Source organism: Oryctolagus cuniculus, chromosome X (assembly GCF_051225735.1).
Source record: "Oryctolagus cuniculus isolate XC-2025 breed Fujian yellow rabbit chromosome X, ASM5122573v1, whole genome shotgun sequence".
In the NCBI taxonomy this organism is placed as follows: Eukaryota; Metazoa; Chordata; class Mammalia; order Lagomorpha; family Leporidae; genus Oryctolagus; species Oryctolagus cuniculus.
Genome location: NC_142888.1, coordinates 90,400,311 through 90,420,681, shown reverse-complemented (window position 1 = coordinate 90,420,681; position 20,371 = coordinate 90,400,311). Strand labels below are relative to the sequence as shown.

Below are 20,371 nucleotides of genomic sequence, written 5' to 3'. Positions count from 1 at the left end.
TCAAATTTAACAATGAAAAATTTGTATCTTTTACTAGGTAGCATTCTGAGACTTGTTTCTTTCATTCAACATTCAGTTTCGAATTTTCATCCATGTTGTTGTTTGTAGCTGTCAGGGTTGTACAATATCCCATTCATTTCCTTGCTGATGAGATGCCCAAGGGAAACATTTGTGTGAGTTTCTTTTCTGTGTGCCCTCCTTTCTGCTCTCAGTTCCCTGGCTGTATTTCCAGTCCTCGTTATGTCTTGTCAGCTATGGCTTCTATCCCACAAGTCATCTTTCCTCTGGTCCCAGTTCCTCCAATGTATTTCCATAATGTTGTCATTCATCACTGGCGCTCTCATTGCTTATTTAGATAAAGTCAAAGTGCACAGTTTGGCACTAATAGTCTCTTCTCTCACCTCCTTGATCTCATTCCTTCCCACTGTTCCCACCACTCCCCTACTTTACTTTGTGATTCAGTAATACTGAATCTTAAAGACTCCTTGTAATTTTATGATGCAGTGTTATTATATGAGGGTAGTTGAAAAAGTTCATGGAAATGGAATTAAAAATATGAGTTTGGTGTAAAATTTTTGGGGGGGGGCACCAAAATTTTTTTCATAATACTTGGAAAGTGTGTGTGTGTGTGTGTGTTTAAAGAAGGATCTAGGAGTTATTTTTTTTTAATTTAAAAGTCAGAATTAGGGAGAGAAAGAGAGAGAGAGGAAGAGAGAAAGGTTCATCTTCCATCCACTGGTTCACTCCCCAAATGGCCACAATGGTCAGGGCTAGGCCAGGCCAAAGCCAGGAGCCAGGAGCTTTATCCAGGTCTCCCACATGGGTGCAGGGGCCAAAGGATTTAGGCCATCTTTTATTACTTTCCCAAGAGCATTATCAAGGAGCTGGATCGGAAGTGGAGCAGCTGGGAGAGGAACCAGCACCCATATGGGATGCTGGCACTGTAGGTGACAGCTTAAACCACTGCAACACAGCACTGGCTCTGGAAAGTATATATTATGAAAAAATTATACATGGATTTCAAAATTATTTTGTACCAAAATAAACACATACTTTTCATTTTATTTCCCATGGAGTTTTAAAAGTCACCTTTGATAATGTTCTTCTCTGTTCTTGAAATGCTCTGTTCTCCATGTTGGGCATCAGCCTAAAGAACCCTTGAACCCCCTGGAAACCCAGATACTACTCACAACACTTTTTCATGTAACCTATTCTGTTCCTGCTTAGAGTTAATTTGACCCTCTACTGTTCTACACTTACAGCTGGCGCATATTTTTATTGTAACAGACTGTACTCCATGCCTCTCTTCTTAAAAGCCTGGGGCTATTTTAAGACAGAAGATTTTTATTTTTGACTCCTCATTCTCAAGCCCAATAAAGTCTTAGGACAGAGGTCCAAAAGCAGTGGCTCTGAGGCCCAGGTCCCTTTAGTTCCTAGTTTGGCCCACAAATACCTTTTCTTTTACTCACAGAATTGTTTATTTATATCCTCTTTAACATTTGAAAAGGGCATTACACACACACACAAAAAAAAGTCTCTTAAAAACATTTGAAGATTTGGCAGTATTGGCGGTACATTCCTCACTGGCAATAATTGGCTAGAACTGAATAACAAAGTCAGAGACTTAGAGTGCTAGTATCTTTTTAAAAAATATTTATTTGTTTATTTTTTAAAGATTTATTTATTTACTTGAAAGTCAAAGTTACACAGAGAGAAAAGGAGAGGCAGAGAGAGAGAGAGGTCTTCCATCCACTGGTTTACTTCCCAATTGGCCGCAACTGCCGGAGCTGCACCGATCTGAAGCCAGGAGCCAGGAGCTTCTTCCAGGTCTCCCATGGGGGTGCAGGGGCCCAAGGACTTGGGCCATCTTCTACTGCTTTCCCAGGCCACAGCAGAGAGCTGGATGGGAAATGCAGCAGCCAGGATTCAAACCAGCACCCCTATGGGGTACCTGCACTACAGGTGGCAGCTTTACCTGCTATGCCACAGTGCTGGCCCGAGTGCTAGGATCTTAAAAACGTGTCTTTATGTTGTTTTTGTGACAAAGTAATTTCTGGAAGACTGAGTCAGTGCTTTGTTTCTCTACTCTTCTATCTTGTCCTTTTATAAGTTAATATAGCTTTTATTTATCAGAGAGATTACTGAATAGGCCAGGAACAAGAAATATTTTGCTGAAAACCATTATGCCAGGGTAAACATAAAAATGAGATGTAATTTTATTCCTTCTGATACGAAGGAAGAAATCCCTTGAATGCACTGATTCTCAAAATATGATTCACAGTCCATTTTATAGGAAATATTCAATTAAAATCTCTGGAGAATGGGGCCGGCACCGTGGCTCACTTGGGTAATCCTCCGCCTTGCGGCGCCGGCATCCCATATGGGTGCTGGGTTCTAGTCCCGGTTGCTCTTCTTCCAGTCCAGCTCTCTGCTGTGGCCAGGGAGTGCAGTGGAGGATGGCCCAAATGCTTGGGCCCTGCACCCCATGGGAGACCAGAAGAAGCACCTGGTTCCTGGCTTCGGATCGGCGCAGCGCCGGCCGTAGCGGCCATTTGGGAAGTGAACCAACGGAAGGAAGACCTTTCTCTCTGTCTCTCTCTCTCACTGTCTATAACTCTACCTGTCAAATAAAAAAAAATCTCAGGAGGAGTGTGCATTACTCACCATTCAGTCAGCAAAAGAGAAACTACACTAATTATTTTGAACAGAAAATTTTAAGGTATGGACTCAGGTAGTTAAAAAGTCAGAGGGCCGGCACTGTGGTGTAGCAGGTAAAGCTACCATCTGTGGTGCCAGCATCCCATATAATAGGCTCCGGTTAGAGTCCTGGCTGTTCCACTTCTGATCCAGCTCTCTGCTATGGCCTGGGAAAGCAGTAGAGGATGGCCTAAATCCTTAGGTCCCTGCACCCACGTGGGAGACCTGGAAGAATCTCCTGGCCCCTGGCTTCAGATCAGCCCAGCTCCAGCTGTTGCGTTCATTTGCGGAATAAACCAGCGGGTGGAAGACCTCTCTCTCTCTCTTTCTCTCTCTCTGCCTATCTGTAACTCTGCCTTTCAAATAAATAAATATTTTTTTAAAAAGTGTGAAACCTTAGAAAAATAAAATTCAGGAGACTTTTCCAGATATTGTCAGCTGTCACTTGGAAGGCATCTCATCCCCTTCTGTAATCTCTCCTCTACTGCAGAAGCTGGAATCTTGTGAATTTCCCTGTCCAGACTTGTGGCCAGCAGAATCCTGAATATGGTCTAGGTCCCACCAGCTATATGCATTTGCATAATACTTTATTACCAGAATGAAGATTAAAGCCGTTCTTTATCTGGAATCCAGTAGATATAAAACATGGACTTTTGAGCTTGATTTTAGGGTTCTTCTGCAAATCTTGTTACCAAAGACTTTGGCTGATCTGCGAGAGTGGCAGTAATATTTACTGAATTATGGTATTTGACTTCTCCCTTCTTAATCTCTGTGAAAAATTATGTTTCTACTGTCCAAACAGTAAGAAGAAGGGAGAACATAAGGGCATGAATTTTAATAGGGAGTAGGCATTTGTCCTAGTAGTTAAGGTGCCAACATCCCATATCAAAAGGCCTGTGTTCAATGCATGTCTCCATCTCCTGAGTCCAACTTCCTGCTAAGGCAGATCCTGGGAGGCAGAAGGTGATTTCTCAAGTAATTGGGTTCCTGTCACCACATGGGACATTTGAATTGTGTTCCTGGCCTCTGCCTTCCGGTGAGTCAACGCTGGCCATTACAGACACTGGGGAAGTGAACCAACAAATAGCAGCTTTATCTCTATGTCTGTCCCTTTCTATGCCTCTCTCTCTCTAAAATAAAAAAAAGGACTTAGTTAATTTTCTCCCTATTCCTTAGCTGCATTTGGTGACTGCCATAGTATGAAAATGCCACTAAATCTGAGTCATACACTACAATAATAAACACACCATTTGTTTCTTCCTCTTACACGTATTTTTGGTCTGTATGACAATAATGTTATGAAGTGAATGCCGAAGTGAATGCCAAAGAGAGGAGGTGGAATGTGGCAGAGAGTAACAATTGGTGAAAGCCTGCAGGGGTCCAGAAGTTGTCTGTAATTCCCCAATCTTCTCACAATGATCATGTTATATAGGGCTCATCAATCCCATTGAAAGAATGCAAAAAGCATCCTCATGAATGTAAATAACTTTTCCATGATTTTTAACTTAGTTATTGAAATGGTCTGTTTATATCAGTGGAACACAGGGAGGAGACTGTATGAATTGAAGTTAATATTAACCACCAATCCCCAAAATCATAGATGGGAGATGGGAGTGGGGAGGGAAGTTAGGTCTAAGGTGGAGACCAAAAGTCCTAAAAAGGAATAGAAGAATATTTTTGCATATATGAGAAGTCATTACAAACAAAAGCATACCTGTGGTGCTTTCTCTATTTATAGTGAAATATATAGAATTCATTTGTGATAACGTGGAGCAATTACAAAGTCATTATCACCAAACCCAATATATTTAAAGGCATCATAAAATGGAAGAGATAATTACAATATAATTTAGGTGTCATATAACTAATATTATTGAAATAAAAATGAATCTGAGTAGGTAGGAGAGTAATATTTTATTTTATTGACAAAACTTTCAAAGATGAGAAAGAATGGAAAATATCCAAAGTTCTTCAACAACTCTAAAATTAAAGAAAAGCAAATAGACACCTTGAGATGTGCAAGTAAAAGGCCATAAAATAGTATTGTCTGTGTTGTTGTAACAAAATATCTGAGATCAAGGCTCTGGAACTTAGTGTTTGGTGCAGATCTTCTTTTTGCATCCTCACAAGGTGGAAGGGGGAGAGTGGGAGGCAAAAGGGATGGACAATGTGTCCTCACATGTTGGAGGAAGGGAGAAGGGTGAACTCACTCCCTCAAGCCCTTTTTCAACTACAAATTGTTTAATTATTATTTACTTGAAAGGCAGAGTGAGAGCAAAAGCGAGAGAGAGAGATAACGAGAGAGCTTCCATCTGCTGGTTCATTCTCCAAATGCCCACAGCAGGAGCCAGGAACTCCATCCAGGTCTCCCATGTAGATGACACAGGCCCAGGCACATTAGCAGGAAACTGGATCAGATGGAGGTGGGACTCAATCTCAGGCTGGGATATGGTTGTCCCAAGTGGTGACTGAACGCACTGCACCACAATGCTCGCCCTCTTCAAGCTGTTTTATAGAGCAATAACTATTCATCTCCAAAGGGCACCACCTCTTAATACTTTTATGGAATTGAAGTATATCTTTATTGACATGACAAGTGGTTATAAAAAGGAGAATAGAATTAAAAGATAAATTGGGACAGGCATCTGGCCTAGCAGATAGGAGAGAAGATGCCCACACTCCGTATCAGAGTACATTGGTTCAATAACCAGTTCCACCTCCTTAGACCAGATCCCTGCTGATGCAGACCATGGAAGGCAGTGGCAATGAGTCCGATGATGGGGTTCATGCCACACATGTGGGCAACCTGGATTGTGCTTCTCTCTCCCGGCTTTGGACCTAGCCCCGCTCTGGCCTCTGTGGACATTTGAGTAGCTCATCAGTGAATAGGAACTCTCTTTCTCTGTCTGCCCACTCCCGCCCCACCCCAGCTCATCTCTCTGCCTCTCGAAAGAGTTTATATTTTAAGAGTTTTTAAAGTATAAGTTTACTTTAGTGGGAAAAACTTCTGCAATTTATGCATATTTTTCATAATATGTATTTTGAAGACTCTTCACATCTGTGCATATTATGGAATAGCTATGCATGGATTTCAATTTTTTTCGCCAAAATAAACTTATCTTTTAATTCCATTGGTTATGAATTTTTAAAAAGAATCCAAAGGCAAATAGAATAAATAGAACCATGGGACAGGCATTTGTCACAGTGGCTAAGACATCACTTGGGACACACACCCTATACTCAAGCGGTTGGGTTCCAGTCCTGACTCTACTTACAATTCCAGCTTTCTGCTAATGTTCACCCTAGGAAGGAGCAGATGATGGCTCAAGTCATCCTGCCACCCACATGGGAGACCTGGATTGAATTCCAGGCTCCTGGCTTTGTTTAGTTTAGTCTTGGCTGTTGCAGACATTTGATGATTGACTCACAGGTTGGGAGATCTCTGCCTGTTTGCTTTTCAAATAAAATTTAAAAATAAATATTGTAAACAAGTAGAACAAACCAGAATAATCTATAGTATCATAAGAAGGCTCAAACAGGTTCACTGGACCCTGGTTGATTTTGGGAGACCTGGATGAAGCTCTTGGCTCCAGGCTTCAGATTGGCCCAGCTCCGGCAGTTGCGGCCATTTGGGGAGTGAACCAGTGGATGGAAGATCTTTCTCTCTCTCTCTCTTTCTGCTTCTAAAATAAATAAATCTTTAAAAAAGATTAAAAAGATTAATCAACCCTTAAATGTACCATTGATTCAGTTTTGGCAAGATATGCACTCAGATAACCTATACCCATATCAAGATAAAGAACACTTTGAATATCAGGAAAAGTACTTCTATTTCTCTTTGCGGTCAAACTGCCACCTCCCATCCTAGAATCAACCAGTGGTATGATTTCTATCACCAGATGTTAGTTTTAGATATTCTAGAATTTCAGATAAATTGAATCCTGTGGTATTTTTTTATGTCTGGCTATGTTGTCCCCACATAAGGCTTTTGAGATACATCCAGTATATCATCTGCAGTATCAGCAGTTAATTCTTTATCATTTCTGAGTTCACTTTTTTTAAATTCCTTTATACAAGTAAACCATAATCGATTAATCTATTCTTCTGCTGATTGCCATCTAGGCTGTTTTCAGTTTGGCTGTTTTCAATGAAATATGCTAGGGACATTCTATTCTTGTTTTTTTTTTGTTGTTGTTGTTGTTGTTGTTTTTGGTTTTGTTTTGTTTTGTTTTTGACAGGCAGAGTGGACAGTGAGAGAGAGACAGAAAGAAAGGTCTTTCTTTTTCCGTTGGTTCACCCCCCCACCCCCCAATGGCCGCCGTGGCCGGCGCGCTGCGCTGATCCGAAGCCAGGAGCCAGGTGCTTCTCCTAGTCTCCCATGGGATGCAGGGCCCAAGCACTTGGGCCATCCTCCACTGCCCTTCCAGGCCACAGCAGAGAGCTGGACTGGAAGAGGAGCAACCGGGACAGAATCTGGCGCCCCGACGGAGATTAGAACCTGGTGTGCCGGCATTGCAGGAGGAGGATTGGCCTTTTGAGCCGCAGCGATGGCCTCTAGGGACATTCTGTACAAAGCTTTCTGTGGATACATATTTTCATTTCTTGAGTAAATAACTAGTGGTAAATTACTGCATCCAAAGGTAGACTCTTATTTAGATTTTTATTACACCATTGTAATTAATGAAGGGCTCTGAAGAAAGCAAACGTTCATTGTGGTTGGAGAGATAAAGAGAAAGCCATAGCTCAAAATAACATGAATTAAAAAGGGCTGAAGGATGGAGAGTGACTACAAAAGTATATGAAATTCCTTTTAGGGGTGATGAAAATTTTCTAAAATTAGACAGCAATGATGGTTGCACAACTCTGTGGACATCCTAAAAACCAAGTAATGCTTTCCTTAAAAGGGTGAATTTTATAGTATATGAATTATATCTCAATAAAAATATTACACAAAATTTCCTCTTTTTAGAGTGACTAACAGATAAACTTTTGTGGGTCATTCAGTTCATCATTCCGGTCTTATTCTCTTACTCCTTTCCTGGAGTTCATTTCAATTCTCCTCTGCCGTGGCTCATTGTCACCAGGATCCTAAAATGTGGGCAAGGGCAGAATGACAGGTTTTCATTGAGGCCGCTCTAAGCCATCTGAAATAAGTCCAAAGATGTCCGTGTTGCAGTTGTCGGTTAACCTGTTTTGCCACAACTCTGGCCCCTAGGCTAAAAATGTATTCCCTCCTTATTGGACATGCCTGTTTAACTGGATGTGTTCTGTATTTCTTTGGCATCCCTAAATTTCAGATATCCAGCAATTTTCAGAGGGTGACTTTCCAGTAAGCTCAGCTTGAGTGATACTACAGTGACTTTCAGGGAGACATAGTTACATCCTCTGCAACAAGGTCTATATCTTAGCATTGGCGGATGGATTCTTCTTTTGGGTACCTATCATGTAATATCACGCAATTTACTCACTCAACAAGCATCTTATGGGCCCACCTTACAGTTCAGGACTTCCTAGTATATATCCTTAAGCTATTGGACCTGTCTCTCCTGACTAGACATTGTCGTCTCAAATAACCTCCACAAACTCTTACAAGTAGCCTTAAAGGCACATAAATCACTTTGTGGTATTAAATAAAAAAGAAATTCCTGGGATAATCTCAGTACATGTTTCAAATTCCGTTGGTGATATGACAAGTTGGAATATGTTTGTTTCATGCAGAAATAATAATATTATCATCATTAGAGTCAGAATTCAGGACAAATCACCCTCCTTTATCAGGACATTATCTCTATCATTATTCCAGAATATTATAGAAATATTATAAATGGATTTGAAAAATGATATTTCTGCCCAAAGAGACTGAGAAAATCTGTCTCAAAATTATCTGCAAGTGAAGGCCCCAGGGTAGTGTCACTTGATTTTGTTATAATTATGGAACAAAATTTTTGGAAATCAAGGCTCTTTTTTAGAGATCATAAAAACAAAAACAAAAACAAAAAATGTTTCAGTAAGTCACTTAATTTTCATCAGGCCTTTCAAAATGCTTATGTTTGTTAGTATGCTATATAAATGTTTCCACAATGCTATTTTTAGCATAGTAGCCTCATAAATTATTGTGTTATATAATAAGTTATTTATTTATTTCTTCTTTTAAAGATTTATTTATTTATTTGAAAGGCAGAGTTATAGAGAGGCAGAAGCCGAGAGAGAGAGAGGCGGGGTGGGGGGGATGACAGGAGCCAGGAGTCTCTTCCAGGTCTCTCACGTGGGTGCAGGGACCCAAGGACCTGGGCCATCCTCCACTGCTTTCCCAGGCCACAGCAGAGAGCTGGATCAGAAGTGGTGCAGCTGCGACTCGAACTGGCACCCATATAGGATGCCGGCCCTGCTGGCAGCAGCTTTACTGCTACGCCAGAGCACCGGCTCCTTAAGACTTTATTCTAATATATTGAATCTATTATGAAATTTGTGTTGTGCTTTTGACTGGTTTCTATTAGCAAATTCAGAAAGAAATTAGAATGATTAGCATATTCACTTTAAAAATGCACCGTAAGTGGTCTGTGGAATGAAGACTGAGAGTGCAGCAGGAATGGGGCTCGGTGAAATATGGCAAGAAGAGAGGAAACATGGAGTTTGCCAATGAAGAACAGAGGAGAAATTAATACATCTGATTGTTAACTCAGTGGGAGAATGAGAAGCATTCAATGAGCACTGAGAGTGGGTGATCAAGAGGCTGGCACCGAGGGAGTGATAATACTATAATGTTGTACCTTCTAATAAAAGACGAAACAAAGCAAACAGTCTTACTGAGCTAAATAAAATACCCACCTAAGGAAAACAGTATTAATAGATGAAACATATCCTAAACATATTTTCCAAAAGGACCTAAATTAATAAATTCAATGAAGCACATAACTAAGGGTTCCAAAGCAGCACAGAAATAGCTAAATAAAAAATTGCAAGCTCACTGCACTCTAATATTACTGCTCTAAAGCACTCATATTTATTTTATTCTGCTTGTTTGTAGTTTATATGCTTTCATTTTAATAAACATAATCATAGCAACCTACAATTAGGGAAAACATTAGGATGCTGCTAGCATCCAGTAAGAGTAGTCATTTCTTCTTTCTACTGGTTCAGCCAATAAAGGGCATATAGCCCCTGAGCCACATCTAATGGCTCTAGGTGTGGGAAGATGACCTGGGCCAAGTCAATAAGAGGCTTCCTGGGACAGTCAGCTCTAGAGATTGAGAGAGAATGTTATTTGGTTCTTGCTCGGTATTCTGTCACTACCCTCTGCCCTCTCCAATCCAATTGCATGTGCCTGATTTTTACTCTTCTTTACATGAAATGGGATGCATGATAAGGAGGGCATAGATCAAATGTTGAGAGAGCAAAGGAGTCCAGCCTAACTTAGAGTCTGAATTCCCTTGCAGTGACAGGATAGAAGCACTAGGGCCTGTACATGGAAGGAAACTGCAACAGCGATCCCTGTGTTCATCCAGACCCCTTAATGGGACATATAAGCATTGAAAGTGTAGAAAGAAAAAGATGCACCAGCTTGGTATACAGAGCAATGCAGTTCTTTGCTCTGGCTTATGCTAGAAGAGAAACTCCGAAATGCAGTAACGTCAGACCTACCTTTACTTTGATTAGAGGCTTAAACTAACAGCACTCAGTCAGTCTTAGAGTACTTAAGATAGGGATGCTGTTGCCAGGGAATATGAGACTCTAGGTGTTTGTATAGATTAGCGCAAAGCTTCTATCCTAAATTTTTTATCTTAAAAATTAAGACACAACTTCTTTTCTTGCTTGTTTTCTCCTTTCCTTATTTCTACCTGGTAGACATTTAGCTTAGTAGTTGAGATCCCCATGTCCCACATCAGAGTACCTGAGTTTGGCTCCTGGTCCCAGCTCCTGATTCCAGCTCCCTGCCAGTGTAGATCCCTGAGAGGCAGGAGGATTGGCTCAAGGAACTGGATTCCTGTCACCCATATGGGAGATCTGGATTAAGTTTCCAGCTCCTAACTTTGACCTGGCTCGGTCCTGGACATTGCCTGCACTTGGGAGTGAAGCAGAGGGTGGCAGTTCTCTCTCTCTCTCTCTCTCTCTCTCTCTCTCTTCTATTCAAATAAACAGTTTGCATTTTTTTTAAAAAAAGGAAGAAAACTCAATACAAAAGAAATCAGGAAGGTTGAGTGACATAACAAAAAATGGTGAAATAAAAACTCCAGGACTATTTCCTACCTCCAAAGTAACTCATGATTTGGTAACAACAGTCAGGTTCAATTTTTATAGAGTTACGGAGTCTAATAAAAAACGTAGCAGCAACCAGCAGAAGATACGGTGAAGAGAGAAGCCGCTGCTTTGTTGTACCAGAACACTGCGATATTTTAAATTGCTTGCATACCATTGCTCACACTTCTCACTGGCAGTAACCTGCTCCCCTGGTGCCGGCTGCTAGTACAGAGGAAGCAGTACTGTCCTTACTGTCAAACAACTGCAGTTGTGGATCTCAACCAGGCCGGTGACTCTTTCAAGGACTAAAACAATCAATTCCTTTAGTTTCACCCACCTCAGAGAATTCCCAACTGCAGAGGTTTCCAAGCCCATTTTTTTTTTTTACAGGCAGAGTTAGACAGAGAGAGAGAGAGTGAGAGGCAGAGAGAAAGGTCCTCCTTCCTTTGGTTCACCCTTCAAATGGCCGCTACGGCTGGCGCACTGTGCTGATCCAAAGGCAGGAGCCAGGTGCATCTCCTGGTCTCCCATGCAGGTGCGGGGCCCAAGCACTTGGGCCATCCTCCACTGCCTTCCTGGGCCACAGCAGAGAGCTGGACTGGAAGAGGAGCAACCGGGACAGAATCTGGCGCCCCGACTGGGACTAGAACCCCGGGTACTGGCGCCGCAGATGGAGGATTAGCCTAGTGAGCTGTGGCACCGGCCTCCAAGCCCATTTTTGACAAAAACATTTAAAGGTAGATATACTGATTGTAATTGGAGAGTTTTTTAAGGAAATATTTTTAAAATTTTATTTTTATGGATGTGAAAGGGAGAACTCCATCTGGGTCTCCCATATGGGTGTCAGGGGCCCACGTACGTGGGCCATCTTCAACTGCCTTGCCAGGCTTGTAAGCAGGGAGCTGGATGGGAAGTAGAGCAGCGGGGACTTGATCCAGCAGTTTCGTGGGATGCTGGCATCGCAGGTGCTGGCTTAATTCGTTGTGCCACCCTGTAATTTGAGACTTCGTAACCCAGTTCATACAGTGGATAGAACAGTTTTGGGCAACAATCCTGAAACACACAAATTGAAAATGCTAGAATCTCAACTGTTGATATACTGGAAAACAAATTCTTAAAGTCTAAAATCTGAAAAGTTCAGATTCCTATATAAATCTAGAAAAAATTAAAAGGTATTTATCCACATTTCAAAAAAATTTGAGAAACAAAAACATGACTGAACACTTTATAGGTTATTTTACATGATAAAATACTAATTATATCCATATTTTGCACACAGAGCATTCAGTGATAGTAATGACAGTTGCATGAATTTAAGAGTTTTGAGCAAACTGTATTCATAAAGAAATAGGTCAAAAAGCAAAATACATAAATACACATCCTTATAATTGGTAATTGTGAGCAACCAGCTTTATAGCTGCAGTCATATGAACTATATTTTAAAGATTTATTTATTTATTTGAAAGGTGGAGTTACAGACACACACACACACACACACACAGATAGAGAAAGAGGTCTTTCATCTGCTGGTTCACTCCCCAGATGGCCACAACGGCTGGGGCTGAACCAATCGGAAGCCAAGAGCCAGGAGCTTCCTCCAGGTCTCCTATATGGGTGCAGGGGCCCAAGGACTTGGGCCATCTTCCACTGCTTTCCCAGGCCATAGCAGAGAGCTGGATCAGAAGTGGAGCAGCCGGGAATCCAGCGGGTGCCCATATGGGATGCTGGCACTGCAGGCAGTGGCTTTATCCGCTACACCACAGCGCCAGCCCCCATCTTATGAACTATTTTGATAGATAGCTTAAGTCTTTTGACACAATTTATTGAAACCTGCAATGGGTCTCCACAGCATATGTAGTCAAAGAGCTGAGAACTTTAAACCTTTTGTCTTTACAAGTGTAGATATACAAACAAGGGCATCTCTTCACCTCTGAAGAAGTTTCAACATTTTTGTGTGCACACACAATGTTTACACACAGTAAGATTTGTGAGAAGACAAATTTGCAAAAAATCACAAAAATGAATTAGAACTCTTAAAACCTTTTTGTTTCTTTTTCTGATTTTGGAATTAAAGTGATGCTGGCCTCATAGAAGGAGTTTGGGAAGATTCCTTCCATTTCAGTTGTTTTGAACAGCTTGAGAATAATTGGAGTTAGTTCTTTAAATCTCTGGTAGAATTCGGCAGTGAAGCTGTCCGGTCCTGGGCTTTTCTATGTTGGGAGGGTCTTTATTATTGATTCAATCTCCATTTTGGTTACTGGTCTGTTTAGGTTTTCTATGACTCAATTTTGGTAGATTGTATGTATCCATGAATCTATTCATTTCTTCTAGATTTCCCAATTTCTTGGCATATAGCTCTTTGTAATACTTCCTGATGATTCTTTTTATATCTTTAGTACCCGTTGTTGCATTTCCTTCTTCATAATTTATTTTATTAATTTTGGTTGTCTCCCTCTTTCTTGGTTAATTAGATCAATGGTGTATCAATTTTGTTTATTTTTTCAAAAAAAAAAAAACCTAGCTCATTACATTGTCTTTTTTTCTGGTTTTAATTTTGATTATTTCTTCTCTAATTTTAATTATTTCTTTCCTGCTATTAATTTGGGGTTTTGCTTGATATTTTTCCAGATCCTTGAGATGTGTTGATAGCTCATTTATTTGATACCTTTCCAATTTCTTGATGTAGGCACCAATTGCTATGAACTTCCCTCTTAACATTGTTTTTTTGTGTATCCCATAAGATTTGATATGTTGTGTTGTCATCTTCACTCATTCCCAGGAATTTATTTATTTCCCTTTTGATTTCTTCTATGACCACATTCATTCATGAGAGTGTTGTTTAACCTCCGTGTGTTTGCATATTTTCAAGAGATTCTTAAGTTGTTAATTTCCAGCTTCATTCCATTGTGGTCAGAAAAGATATTTGGTATGATTTTGATTTTCTTCGATTTGCTAAGACTTGATTTATGGCCTAGCATATGATCTATACAAGAGAAAGCTCCAGGCACTGATGAAAAGAATGTATATTCTGCAACTCTGGGGTGAAATGTTGCGTAGATATGAGTTAGATCCACTTGGTCCATAGTGTATATTAGCTCTGTTGTTTCTTTGCTGATTTTCTGTCTACTGGTGTCAAAATGGCCCCTCTCCCTGCCAGTTGCCAGGCGCCCTTTTCTTTCCTTGAAGTTGGTGGGTATCTTGTCCCCCACTAGGGCTCCAGGAAGGACTCAAAGACAGAAGACAGTGTGGTCCGCAAGGCTCCCCTTCAGGCAGTATCATCAGTGGCATGGGCTGCCGCAATCTGCTCTCACCATGATCTCCAAAGTTGGCATCTCTGCTAGGTACCAGCTGCAGGGGTCATGTGTGGTGGCTGTGCTGGTTGCTGCGTGTCCACACCTTCCTCACTGTTCTATGGCATCCTTCTTCCTTCGGTAGAATTTCCATTGCAAACTTCTCTCCAACTCTCCCCTGAAAATGCACTTCCTCTGCTTTTCTTCTGCTGTTTTCTCCTGTTCAAAACCGAGAAAACAATGTCATTTATAACAACATGAAAAACAATAAAATACTTAGGAATCAATTCAATCAAGCAGACACATGTTTTGAACACCCAAAAGAATATTGGTGAGATAAATGAGACAGAGACTGTTCAACCTGAGCTCAGCGTGCAGGTGGTGGCACTCAAACACTGAGAAGGCCAAGTGCAGTAAAGCAAAGCCAGAGCTGCATGGGTCCACAGGAGCTGGGCCAGATCTGCATGGGCCAAGATGCCTTATAACCTGAGCGAAGAGAAGGGGTCCCCTATGCTTGCCAAAGATGCAGCCAAGCCCAGCAGCTTGGACAAGGATGGTGGAGGCGTGAATGCCAAAGAGGCCCAGCCACAATCACAAGGCACCACCTCAAATCACAGCCACTGTCATCCAACAAGCGTGTCAGCAACAGCACACCACACTGTACGCAGCTCAGCAAGATCAAGTACTCAGGGATCCCTAGATTGTTAAGAAGAGGCAATGGCAAAGCTCTTCCCACTTCAACCTCAGCAAGACCTGGGAGCTGCAGAAGCTCCCTGCCCAGCAAGGAGCTGGCAGAGCTATTTACACGGAAGCTCCGCCAATGCTATGTCCTTTTGGGCTTTGTGTCAGAGTCACTCAGTGACCTCAAATTCAAGGTGGCGAAGGGGCAAGTCTGAACGAGATAGCCGTGACGTGTCGCCGAGGCCATTTACCCTGAGGCTGTCACTATGGTTTCAGTGAATCTCTTCCAGACACTGCTATCTTCATCCGATCTCACAGGGCCAAGTTTGACGCAGAGGAAGAGCAGCGTGCCCTGAAAGCTGCCTAGCTACATGTCCAGCTCATGTTTGAGTTTCTCTTTGTATTGTTTATTTGTTTTTAAAATATTTATTTTATTTGAAAGTCAGAGTTAGAGAAGGAGAGACCCACACAGAGAGATTTTTCCATCTTTTGCTTCACTCCCCAAATGGCTTGGCCAGGCCTAAGCCAGGTACCTGGAACTCTATCTAGTCTCCCACGTGGGTGGCAGGGGCTCAAGTATTTGGTCCATCTTCTTTTGCTTTCCCAGGTACATTTGCAGTGTGCTGGATTGAAAATGGAGCAACCAGGACTCAAGTTATAGCCAAGGCTTAATCTGTTAGGCCAAAACTCAGGATCCAAAGAGTTTTTCTTACGTTTCCACAAGTCTGATTTCTAGCCAAACATCTACATCTACATCTATTCGACATTGAGAATGGCATCTATGGCAAGTTTTGGGGGCTCTGGGCTTGCATCCGTCGGTAGATCAACCACATCACAGGTTCATCTATGAGATGGAGTGTCACAATGGAATTGGTGAGCTCCTGAAGACCCTGGGCGGCGTCACCAATTGTGGGGGACGCTGAATCCGGAGAGGCCTAGAGGAACTTCCTGAGCCTGCCTCGAATTTGAAAACCTGACTTTAAGTTTCAAATCCCTGGTAGCAAACACCCCAGCCCCAGGGCGCTTCTGCCTAAGGATCATTAAGGTGGTATAACAGGAGTGGCTAGGACCCTTTTGCATCACAACACCCCACCCCTTGCCCGCATCCGCTCATCCGCTCTGTACCTCAGCTATATATACACCTCCCTTTTACAATAAAGTGAGACCCTGCTTCGACTGGGCTCCACACTGCGCCTGGTTGTCCCCCAGGTTTGGGGAAGGCTGAGTGGTGGATGGCACACTTTTCCCTCCTCGGTCAAGGCAAGCTGCGGGCAGCCTGCCTAATTCTCCGGCGGTGGCGAGGAACAGTCACTGCAACCAATGGCTTTTCCCTGCCCCTTAGGAAAGAGCACAAGATGTTCCTCATCCATGTCTTGCTTCCCTTTCACAAGGTCAAGTTGCTGAGTGTCTACCACCCACAGCTGGCATACTTCTGGATAAGGAGAGCAGAGTGATTGAGCTGCGATTGTGAGAATTCTCAAATTTTGGCCCAAAACTACAAGCCCCAAAGAAGTGATGTTCCTGAATGAGCTAGAGGGGATTCTGGACATCATTGAACCTTCAGAATTCAGCAAAGTGTGGAGCCCCTTTTCCACCAGCTCGCCAAGTGTGTCTCCAGTCCCTACTTCCAGGTGGCAGAGTGCACGCTCTATTGCTGGAACAGTGAATGCATCAGGAGCCTGATAATTGACGATGCTGCCCACGTCCTCCCCATCATGTTCCCTGCACACTAAAGGTATTCCAAGAGCCACTGGAACAAAACAATCCATGGACCGATTCATAATGCCCTGAAGCTGTTCACAGAAATGAATCAGAAGCTGATTTATGACTGCACATGATACAAGGCAAAAAAGCAGAAGGGCTGATTCCAAACGAAAGAAAGAGAAGAGGGAGCAGAAGACGGAGGAGCTGGTCTGGCTTAATCCCCAGTAGCCCATGTTCCAAACTCCTCTGCCACTGGCCCCTGTACTCCATGAAGACAGAGACCCAATGTTTCTGAAGAAAACAATGGAGACCGTGGCTGCACAAATGCTAAAGGCCATCAAGAAAGCCGGGAGGCTCGCTGACCCCTCACCTTCCCACCAGAGAGTAACAGCCCACTCGGCCCTGGAACACTGCCCCAGCCCTCCATCCTCTGCTCCCCACTGGCTGACTTGGGGCAAGGTATCACCTCTCTAGCTTTCCTAGAGAAGGAAGCAGACTCTTGAAGTACGGACAACTAGAGTGTTCCTTCTTCTCCCCAGAATGTGTTCATGCCTCCCTGTGCCTAGTACACACAGGTTGAGCACTGATGCTCAGACAACCTGGGGATGCCTGTCCCCCTCCTGCTCCTAACCCCACAGCTACATGAGGCTGCTCTGAGGAGTGTACAGGAAGATGTATGCTCCTCTCCCCTTCCCTCCATTCTCATCGCAACTCCAGCTGTCTCCTCTTCTCTCTCCCTTACAGAGGCTCACAGCGAGTAGCAAGAGATGATTCTCAACAAACATATGTCCACCTCCATTGGCCTCTGGAGTAGCTGGAGAGGAGCCAGTCCCAAGCCCCCAGCCCCAGCAGTGTGCAGGCTGATGAGGTGGTATTATTATTTTCTCTTACTCCCTGCCTGACCAAGACAAGGTAGGTCAAAAGCAGAAGTGATGAATTTCGGGCCCAGATGGACCAAAATGGGAGGATGAACAAACACCCCACCCTCTGCCCTTTTGATGAGCAGCAGCCTGGGGATCACAAACATGGAAGGGATCACCCTGGGACTGACTGCTTTCCGGTGTGGTTGGTTCCCAAAGCTACAAAGAAAGAAGCAGGGAGCAGTAACCCGAGAATCCCCTGGCATCTATTTATTTCCTTGTTCGTGCTGATGCTGGGCAGGCTCTCTGTCCCTTTTAGGCACCTTGCAGAGGCAAGGGGCCAAGGAGAGCTGGACCGAGGTTCCAGGGGCATAAGCAGTGTAAGTTCTGGCTGTGTACATAGGGGTCTTTATTCTCCACAGTGTAATACATGCCAAGGTTGAGTGGACTTGGGCTGATGTCTCCATATGTACAGAACTGAATAAAGTGGGTATCTGAGAAGTCAAAAAAAATAAATAAATAAAATAAATGAAAGAAAAACTAAATAAATTGAAAGGTATCAAGTATTCATGGATTGAAAGATATAATATTAAAATGGCAATCCTACCAATGTCATATACAGATTTGAGGCAAAGCCTACAGAAATCACAACTATCTTTTTTTTTTTTTTTTTTTTTTTTGCAGAAACAGAAAAGATCCTAAAAGTCACAGGAAATTTCATGGGATCTGAAAGTTCAAAATAATCTGAAAAAAATAAACTTGGAAGACTCCATTTCCTGGCATTAAAACTTTCTACAATAATCAAGAGAGTATAATAATAACATAAGCATAGACATGGCGATCAATGGAACAGAATTGAGAGTGTAGAAGTAAATCCCTGTGTCTATGGAAAGTTCATTTTATACAAAGTTGACACAACAGATGCTAAAGGACATCTTTATGTGACATAAAGAAAAGGGTGCGACAGAGAGAGAAAAAACATACACACACACACACACACACACACATATATATATACATATATATGTTAAGGGGCTAATATCCAGAATATATCAAGAATAAATCTAATTCAATAGCAATAACCAAACAACCCAATTAGAAAATTAGTGAATAACTTGAAAAGACATTATTCCCAAGAATATGTATGTGTGTACAAGTGGCCAAGAGGCACATGAAAAGATGTTCAACATTTTTATAGTCATCATGGATATGTGCAATGCACGAATTTATGTAAATGAGACACCCCACCTCAACTCTGTTTGGATTGTCCTGCTGGATGCCAACTAAAGTGAGAATGAAAGGCTAAAAGTAGCTGTAGAAAGTCTATAGCAAAATAACTTTGCACATACCCTACCTATAGAACCTACATTTTGTGGATTTTATTCTCAGTTTTTCAAACTTTGCTTTAATCCATACTAAAAAAATAGATTTTTCAATAGACCCAGGTAACACAAGGAACTACACAAATACACAAAAATAGCTAAACAAAATATTGGGTCAAGAACTCTGAATACTGAGATTCATCTTCTAATTTGCCCTATTTTATTCTGACATTTTGTTGTCTCCTGCTGTGTCCCTCTCTCTCTCTTCCCCCCAGTACCCTGTTCATGATTAACAAGTGCTTCACGGTCTGCAGTGTGGGAAAGCACACTGTGACTACGGCAGGGATCAATCAGAGCGTGACGCGCTTCACTGTCTGCAGGCTCAGCTGATGAAACACTTGACCTTTCCAAACCACAGCCACAGCAATTTCTCAGAATTGGGACGGAACACAACTGAACCTGTAAACTTTCTGGAGGTCTTTTCATCCCCTCAAGAATTGAAACGCTATCTTTTGGGGGCCGGGGCTGTGACACAGCGGGTTAGAGCCCCGGCCTGCAGTGCCAGCATCCCACATGGGTACTGGTTCGAGTTCTGGATGCTCCACTTCCAATCAGCTCTCTGCTATGGCCTAGGAAAGCAGTAGAAGATGGCCCAAGTGCTCGGGCCCCTGCACCGACGTGGGAGACCCAGAAGAAGCTCCTGGTTCCTGGCTTTGGATTAGCGCAGCTCCAGTCGTTGTGGCCATTTCAAGAGTGAACCAGAGGGTGGAAATCCTCTCTCTCTGTTTCTACCTCTCTTTGTAACTCTGTCATTTAAATAAATAAAATAAATCTTTAAAAAAGAACAGAAAACTTTTTGTTTGCTTGCATTTGTGTTTACGATGGAGACTTAAGAATTTGCATGTAGAACTGTCTGTGGAAGTGGTCCTTGTCTCTGGGAGCAAATGAAGAGGTTAATTGTGAGAACAGAAATGAAAAAGTTCTTGTTAGAAGAAGAGGAAAGAATGAAGCGAAGAATGGCATGTGAACCTCAGTTCCATTACCAAGGTCCCTGTTAGTTCCTGCAGCTTCTCCAAAGGGACAACTCTGTTCCTTCTTCTCCCTCTGCCCAGTTTTTTTCCTTTTTTGTAATTTATCTTTTTTTTAACATTATTCAAGGATTTTGTACATTTTTTATTTTCATGAAATAATTGTACATATTTTGGGTACAGTGCAATATTTAAAACATTTATACATGGGGCTATCACTGTGACGTAGCAGGTAAGGCTGCCGCCTACAGTGCTGGCAGCCCATATGGGTGCTGGTTCGTGTCCCGGCTGCTCCACTTCCAATTCAGCTCTCTGCTATGGCCTGGGAAAGCAGTAGAAGATGGCCTAAGTCCTTGGGCCCCTAAACGCGCATGGGAGACCCAGAAGCTCCTGGCTCCTGGCTTCAGATCGGTACAGCTCTGGCCATTGCAGCCAATTGGGGGTGAACCAGTGGATGGAAGACCTTTCTCTCTCTCTGCCTCTCCTTCTCTTTCTGTGTAATTCTGACTTCAAAATAAATAAACAAATCTTTTTTAAAAAAACATTTATAC

The 20,371-nt window shown here is 42.4% G+C and overlaps 1 long non-coding RNA gene and 1 pseudogene across 2 annotated transcripts in view; both read left to right on the top strand.

The window, feature by feature from the left end:
- The window catches only part of LOC138847732 (uncharacterized), a 42,274-nt gene extending 22,638 nt beyond the window's left edge, over positions 1–19,636 (top strand). For both annotated transcript variants that reach the window (XR_011385681.2, XR_016228526.1), the window contains exons 2-3: positions 17,355–17,522; positions 18,155–19,636. This is a non-coding gene — a long non-coding RNA (uncharacterized LOC138847732). The remainder of the gene's footprint in view (positions 1–17,354; positions 17,523–18,154) is intronic.
- Positions 14,700–17,084, top strand: LOC100341820 (serine/threonine-protein phosphatase 2A 56 kDa regulatory subunit delta isoform-like; annotated as a pseudogene).
- Positions 19,637–20,371: the final 735 nt, after the last annotated feature.